Source organism: Metopolophium dirhodum, chromosome 7, assembly GCF_019925205.1.
Source record: "Metopolophium dirhodum isolate CAU chromosome 7, ASM1992520v1, whole genome shotgun sequence".
NCBI classification, from domain to species: domain Eukaryota; kingdom Metazoa; phylum Arthropoda; class Insecta; order Hemiptera; family Aphididae; genus Metopolophium; species Metopolophium dirhodum.
Window position 1 is genome coordinate 18,428,217 of NC_083566.1, and position 8,566 is coordinate 18,436,782.

An 8,566-nucleotide genomic window follows, 5' to 3' on the forward strand; every position below is an offset into this window, starting at 1 on the left:
GTTTTGAAATAATAAATAAAATTGTTTAATTAAATTTAATATTATTAGTGTATAATTTAATATAATATTAAAGCTTTAAAAACAAGATATCAACATAATATAATACGTGTAACTACTTATACTACCATCAAATAAAAATGTCATTTATATGCTTAAAAATAAATACAAATCAGTAGAAAATCAAAATTCACGTATACAACCAGCAATCAAAAAAACGTATCACTATGATGTAATATAATTACTAAAAAGGTGGATAAGTGGATGTCGCTCTGCTAACAAGTGGTTCACTGTAAAGGATGGTGTTAAATTTGAATTCAATGATATAATATCATTGTATAAGAAAAACGATTCTGAGCGAAAACGGTCAGTCAGCCATGATATTACCAAGTATATTTGATGATATTATTGTGAATAAAGTAATTTTTTACTTGATTTGAACTTTAAATGCTTATAAATAAAACTGTGAATAAGGATTTTAAATATTTTTCAAATATGATTGTAACAATACAGTAGGAGCCTTGTGTTAATTTTTCAAGCTTTTTCACCCAACAAATAAAGTTTTATTGACATTCATAGAAAAAAAGACTAATAAAATTGGAAACAGAAAAAGTTCCTAAACAGTTCAAAACAAATCAAAATCTTTCAAATCTTTTATCCCTTAATCAAAAATCTTTTTCCAAGTTCCATACCCGTAACGTATAGTTGTTTTTATACAAAATTAATTTATATAAAATGTAGTTTTATTAATCAACTTATATTGTGAAATTTAATGTAAAACAAAATTTGATAATTACACGTCCACGAGTATTAACTATTAATATTATAAAAAAATGTATGTATGTAGGTACTATGATGACAAAACTTTATTAATACATCATTTATACAGTAATTTTCAAGTAAAACGATGTTTGTAGTATATCTAACAATGGTTATAACTTATAATTATTATAGATAAATATATATAATATAAACCATATCAGTGTGACGGACAAAGGTAAATTAGAAATATATAATAAAAAATAAAAATATTTATGTATTAATTAAATGTAGGTTAATCATTATTCTTTTTCAGGTAGAGATCGACAATGGTCACTTGGTTTGTATAAAGCTAAAAAAAAAAACGTTGATTTAAATCAGTTTTCATTTATTTAAGATACAATATTATTAATACTTTCGGAATGTTTGAAATAAATATAAATTATTATAATATTATGTTTCAGAGTATGTATTGTAACTTATAATATAATAATTATTACTGTTAGGGGAAATCGGTGGCCGAGCGGACTAAGACGTCGGTTGTGACGCACACCGGCGCTGGTTCAAACCTCGGTTCACGGGCGGCATTTTTCTTCGGACAAGTCACGGTGTCCTGAGAGAAGTGCCGCCATCCCCCGCCCTGGCATGGCAAATACCCACGGATGCCCACTAAATAATCTGCCAAACCAAAACACACGTGCTTACTAACCTACCGTTCCTCCCCTACAAATAAAAAAAAGGTGGATAAGTGGATGTCACTCTGCTGTACAGTAGGTTACAAGTGGGTCACTGTAATGGATGGTGTTAAATTTGAATTCAATGATATAATATCATTGTATAAGAAAAACGATTCTGAGCGAAAACGGTCAGTCAGCCATGATATTACCAAGTATATTTGATGATATTATTGTGAATAAAGTAATTTATATATAACCTATTTACGTGGAGCCTTGTTTTAAATTTTCAATCCTTAGACATAAAAGTTAAACATTTTATACATTTTTAACTAAAAAATAATTAATAAATTATAAATTTGATAAATGTTGTCAAAATTTGAACTTTAAATGCTTATAAAAAAAAATTGTGCCAATGTATTTTTAATATTTTTCAACTGAAATCGTAACATTATATCAGGAGCCTTGCATTAAATTTTCACGCTTTTTTACACAACAAATAAAATTTTATTGATATTTATAGAAAAAAAAACTAAAAAAATTGAAAACTGACTATGTCCGTAAACAGTTCAAAAAGAGTCAAATTATTTTCGAAATTTTATTGTGTATAGAAAATTCTAATATAAACATTCAGTGAAATTTTCAAGTATCTACAGTCATTCGTTTTTTAATTACAACAAAATAAGAAAATCGTTACATGAGATATCGAGTGAATATCAGATGTTGTAAAAATATAAATTTCAGACGCTCACAAAAATTTAATTTAAGTTTCTTGTAGACATTTTTTTTTTGATAAAGGTAGAAAAACTTATGAGTAATCTTATATTACATTTTCAAATCTTAGATTTAAAAAGAAACATTTTTATGAATTCTCAACTCAAAATACGTTGCTAATTTTCGTGATTTTTCCGTATTTTGTCAAAATTTGAACTTCAAATGCTTATAAATAAAAACTGTGACTAAGGATTTTTAATTTTTTTCATCTGCCTTTGAAACAACAACCTAGGAGCTTTCTATTATATTTTCAAGCTTTTTTACTCAACAGATAAAATTTTATTAATATTTATAGAAAAAAAAACTAAAAAAAATAGAAATTGACAATGTCCGTAAACAGCTCAAAATAAGTCAAAATATTATGGTGTATAGGAAATGCAATTATAAACATTCAGTCAAAATGTCATGTCCAAAATGATGTCGATTTTCTCGAAAACAGATTTTGCGTAAAAATTCCCGTTTTTCCTTAATTTTTCTTTTGTTTTTCATGTCGCTTTTGAAAACTACTGGAAAATTTTTACTTTTGGCCCCCCAAAGTACCAACTAGATTCACTTTCCTATAAGAAAAGTTACTGTTGAAGAAAATCCAAGGACTTTTACTGTCCTAAAAGGTGATGACAGACACAAAAATAAAAAAAAAATAAAAAAAAAACACACATCATTGTAAAATCAATACATTCATCGTTTCGCTCAGAATCTAAAACAAACAACTAATGGCCATTGTTGCTGGGATTCACAATCAATAAAAAAAAAATAAAATAATTACTATTATTCTCATTTAAACGCATAAAATCCTCCACATGTTCTGAAATAATATGCATTATCTTTATTTATTGTAACTTTATTAACGACATTTTTTTTTATTTTTATGAAAATAGTTATAAATACTATGCATGAATTAGGTGTAAAAGTTTTACAATTTAAACATTTCATTTATTGAAAAAAAATTTTTCAATCATCATAGAGTATTAGCAACAATTAGGTACTTACTTCCGACCGGACACGAATTTTTCCCTAAGCAATTTATACAAGTAAAACAACATGAATACAATATATAATATAATGTTTAATGGTGCATCTATTATTTTCCTTGTAAAATGTTGTATTTAAAATAATTATATATGATGTCGATTAGCACTGATACAAAAATTTTAATATAGTCATTTTATCATATAACGATACATTCTTAAGGAAACGATAATAATTGTGTATTTTAAATTTGAATAATCTATATAATTATCTTGTTTGCACAGTGTACATTATTGTGTATTTAAAAAGAATACTATAAATAAAAAATGTGTAGGTATGTCTACCAACGGAAGTTGATCCAAACAAAGGGTTTAGGCTTGACATTTTCCAAAACTATCATTAAGGGGTGATGGGTGATCTTAGAAATAATAATATTAACAGTTGTGAGTTAGTAGGTGATTAGAATCATTAAGATTATAATTTTTTTAGAATAATATTATTGAAATAGTAAGTATATATACTGGAGTAAATATATTTCCAAATTTTTTGTTGTATTACAAATTGGTCTAAGCTTTTCTGTATCAAATTCCACACCTGACCGATCAGTTTCAAAGCTAATAATGTTGTTGTAAAATTAAAATTAAGATACACTGTGTTGCAAACTCGTCTTGAAGGTTCTATGCATGTATCATATTGTGAAACCCCAAAAAAAACGATTATAGAAGTATGAAAACGATAAAGAATCGACAACATACCAAGTAGAAAACACTCAAAGCCTATTTTCGCATTATTAATCTACACATGTTTTCATCATAACTTCATAATAATTAAAGAAAAATTAATTGAAGGTAAGTAGACATCCACTGAAAATCCATCAGCTTAGAACTGCTCCCCAGACTCTGAAGACCAAGAACAATAGTTGAATGACTGCAGTATGCCAATATCTACTCAATACCTAACTGAGTGATAGATAATCTAGAACTCTGAAAATGATAACATGCGTACCTACCAGTGAACTTAGTAGTTCTCCCTGTTGAGTTGGTGATTCATTCAGAAAACTGGGTTAGGAATGAAGTGCTTCCCCAAGATTAGGACGATCTTTGGTAAGTACCTTAAAAAAAGCCCGACAAGTCAACTATAATTAATCTACCGTGCATTAAGCTAGGTCCAACGGCAAACACCGTACCTAAGTAATTCTCGTGTACAGGAAACGAGGTCATCGGTGAACTAATGAACCAGCCAACGATATACCACAAAATACGACCCGACAAAACAACTGCGCACACAACGTATATAAAGAACAAATATTTACAGGAACAGTTACAGTTTTATTCGAGATTTACTCTAATATAGCCCTATTCAGTGGTACCACCTTGGTACTCTCTGTGCATATTAAATATGCACAAAATATATTCCACGTATTGTAAATAGCGTCACATTAAATAACTGGCCGACGACATGAGGATAAAAACTCGTGCTGACCACCTAGTAGGGCCTCAATAGCTGCAACAAACCCTTCTTGACCATAACTGTTAGCTAACAAAATAACATGTTGACATTATTTTAACGAGAAATAAGTTTCAATAAAATATATTTTTAAACGACGAAGATATGTGAGGGATAAGCCTCCCTTTGAAGTTAATGAAATAAATGAGATTGGGGTGGTAGTCTTTTAACAGTTTTTTTTAGTGTCGACCAGTCTTCAACGAATGCTAGTTGCTAATCGACGACACTGATTACCTATGTAGTATTTATAATATTTTATCATCTTGTTTGCAAGATGTTTATGATTCAATATTTAAATAAAATATTATAAAAAACCAATGTATACTAACTTAAATAAATTACAGTCTGCGTCCAACCATTTTTATCGCCATACCGCTCTAAATTATAATCAGTACATTGGTTATTGTAAAAATTATTGACTTCAGCCGATTGCAAATTATATTAAGAACAGTTAAAGTATGAGTGTATGGCACTTATATTATAATATGTGCTGCCTTAAGGTCCCCACACAGCCACCGCTACAGTGTGTGGGGACCTTTAAAAGGTGAACTATGTTGGTGAAAAAATTAAGAATTAATAGGGTTAACTGAAGTTGACATTAATTATATTTTATACTTATTAAGAGGACGTTATATACCCGCATGTGTTGTCTCCGTCTTACAAGTGCGTAACAGCAAATTTTACGCTCAGCAAAATACGTGTAGCTCCGTTAATTTAAAAATTAGAGTGAATTGACCTCTTATAAAATCTAAAGGTAAGATTATTATCTAGGCAACCTTATGGGTTTTTTAGTATATTTTAATTTTAAAGCAAGTTGTGAGTATTTTAAGATGTATAAAAAGTGTACAATTTTAAAATACTCATAACTCGCGTAAAAATTAAAACATAATAAAAAGCCCACGAGGTTGCCTTGATAATAATCTTAACTTTAGATTTTATAAGAGGTCAATTTGCTCTAATTTGTATACTAACGTTCTGCTGAGCGTAAAATTTGTTATGTTACGCACTTGTAAGACGGAGACAACACGTACGGGTATAACGTCATCTTAAGTATAAATCACACATCCACTTTTTGGGCCAGTTACATTAAATGGGCCAATAAAAGTTATTAGCCGATAACTATTCATGACGTGTTAATGAGTTGCTAATCGATGACACTGATTACCTATGTAGTATTTATAATATTTTATCATCTTGTTTGCAAGATGTTTATGATTCAATATTTAAATAAAATATTATAAAAAACCAATGTATACTAACGTGAATAAATTACAGTCTGCGTCCAACCATTTTTATCGCCATACCACTCTAAATTATAATCAGTACATTGGTTATTGTAAAAATTATTGACTTCAGCCGATTGCAAATTATATTAAGAACAGTTAAAGTATGAGTGTATGGCACTTATATTATAATATGTGCTGCCTTAAGGTCCCCACACAGCCACCGCTACAGTGTGTGGGGACCTTTAAAAGGTGAACTATGTTGGTGAAAAAATTAAGAATTAATAGGGTTAACTGAAGTTGACATTAATTATATTTTATACTTATTAAGAGGACGTTATATACCCGCATGTGTTGTCTCCGTCTTACAAGTGCGTAACAGCAAATTTTACGCTCAGCAAAATACGTGTAGCTCCGTTAATTTAAAAATTAGAGTGAATTGACCTCTTATAAAATCTAAAGGTAAGATTATTATCTAGGCAACCTTATGGGTTTTTTAGTATATTTTAATTTTAAAGCAAGTTGTGAGTATTTTAAGATGTATAAAAAGTGTACAATTTTAAAATACTCATAACTCGCGTAAAAATTAAAACATAATAAAAAGCCCACGAGGTTGCCTTGATAATAATCTTAACTTTAGATTTTATAAGAGGTCAATTTGCTCTAATTTGTATACTAACGTTCTGCTGAGCGTAAAATTTGTTATGTTACGCACTTGTAAGACGGAGACAACACGTACGGGTATAACGTCATATCTTAAGTATAAATCACACATCCACTTTTTGGGCCAGTTACATTAAATGGGCCAATAAAAGTTATTAGCCGATAACTATTCATGACGTGTTTCTCGCATTGAGCTGAAATCGTTGGTTTTTTTATTATTTAGTTAGTATTTTATTTATATTTTAGGTACACACAAAATATGTAGTATATTATAAGAATATTATAACACCATTAAGTACAAATAGGGAATGACATACTATCAAAAACAGTTTTGATATCCAAATATCTAAATTAAATACTTGCCAGATGGATATTTTAATTCCATTAAACCTTTTGCAACCATTTGGTCTGTAACGATATTTTAAATAACAACGAATATTAATTGTAATATTAATAAAATTATCAACTGATATTGGTATTATATAAAGATTATGAACTTAATGTTTATATAAATATGAATTTAAACGAGTACATATAAAAGTTAAATTAGTTATAAGTACATTATTATACCTACATTACAGACTCACTTCCAGTAATTATTATGTTTAATAATTTACGCCAATTGGTAGGTATCCGGTTATAAATGTTAATTTATTCAGGTACATAATTAAATGTTAAATATTAAGTTTATTGTAACAAACACTAAAATGTATGATTTAACCGTAGATAAAAAATGTTAACATGTTCACTTAAGTGTAACTATAATAAGGGAGTCCAAACATAAGAACTATAGGAACCTATAACATCGTTTAAATCTCATTGGAACTTATTTTATTTATATTTCAACTGAATTTTGAGACACTGTATCACATTAAGATTAAAGTGGAACATACTGTATATAAACATTATAAACATGTATAATGTATATATATGTTGTATAGTAAAATATAATAGTTATACTTACCGATACACTCTCTTTGAGCTTGATTCAAAATAATATTTATGATTAGTAAAAAAATATGTTATATTTCAACAACTATGAGGTTTTAAAATGATTGACTTTGAAGAGGACTTAACACATAAAACCAAATTTCAAACGTACTACAACATAGATACTTAAGTTTATGTTCAGCAGAATCAATTTTGTGATCTTAGTTTTAATATAAGGTTGAATTGACCTGAGTTATTAAATTTAAATACAACTATTATCTAGGGCAACTTATAGGTACGCTTTTATTGATATTCAGATATTCCAACATGAAAGCAAGTTATGAGCATTTTGCTACGTAAAATATTATAATGCTTATACTGATACAACATAATTATATTTTTATCTGAAATAAATTAATGGTCGCTAAAATAATTTTATTTTTCAAAAATGATAATGTACCTAGCATAACATGTTCTTATGTCAAAACATAAAATTCTCAAATAATTAAACGTAAACCTAATCTAACTTTGAATACTTATATTATATTATATTTTTTTTTTTACTATGTGAAAAATTGTATTAGACAAACTAAGTAAAACATAATATACTTCTTATTCTTTCGCAATAAAATACAAAGAGTATTATTATAGTATATACCTAATCGTATTCTATTAAATTATTCTATTTTTATTTATTAACAGTCGTTCTACAAATCTTTCTGAAAATTATGAATTTTCTTCCTATAATTGTCCGTAAATATTAATCTGTGATCTATCGTATAAAGTAAATATATATATATATTATATAAGTACTCACGTCCATAGCATACTACATAACTTATACAACTAAGCATAAAAATAATAGTTAACTTATTAATATTTCTGACCATATTTGTATCAATAATATTAACAGCGTTGAAGATAATTTTATTGAAAGAATAATATAAAAGTGTTGTACTGTTGTCTAGTTAAAGTATTTAAAGGGTTATTGAGCAAATACAAAACAAAACAAGTGTTTTCATAAACAATTGAATAAACACCTGACCATATTTGTATCAATAATATTAACAG

At 27.7% G+C, this 8,566-nt stretch overlaps 1 long non-coding RNA gene across 1 annotated transcript; it reads right to left on the minus strand.

Annotated features, from left to right (window-relative positions):
• Positions 1 to 2,969: 2,969 nt before the first annotated feature.
• LOC132948238 (uncharacterized) lies at positions 2,970 to 5,976 on the minus strand. Its single transcript, XR_009665011.1, has 4 exons — positions 5,940 to 5,976; positions 5,009 to 5,056; positions 3,195 to 3,218; positions 2,970 to 3,009 (listed from the first exon to the last, which is right to left on the minus strand). It is a non-coding gene; the product is annotated as an uncharacterized LOC132948238 (long non-coding RNA).
• Positions 5,977 to 8,566: the final 2,590 nt, after the last annotated feature.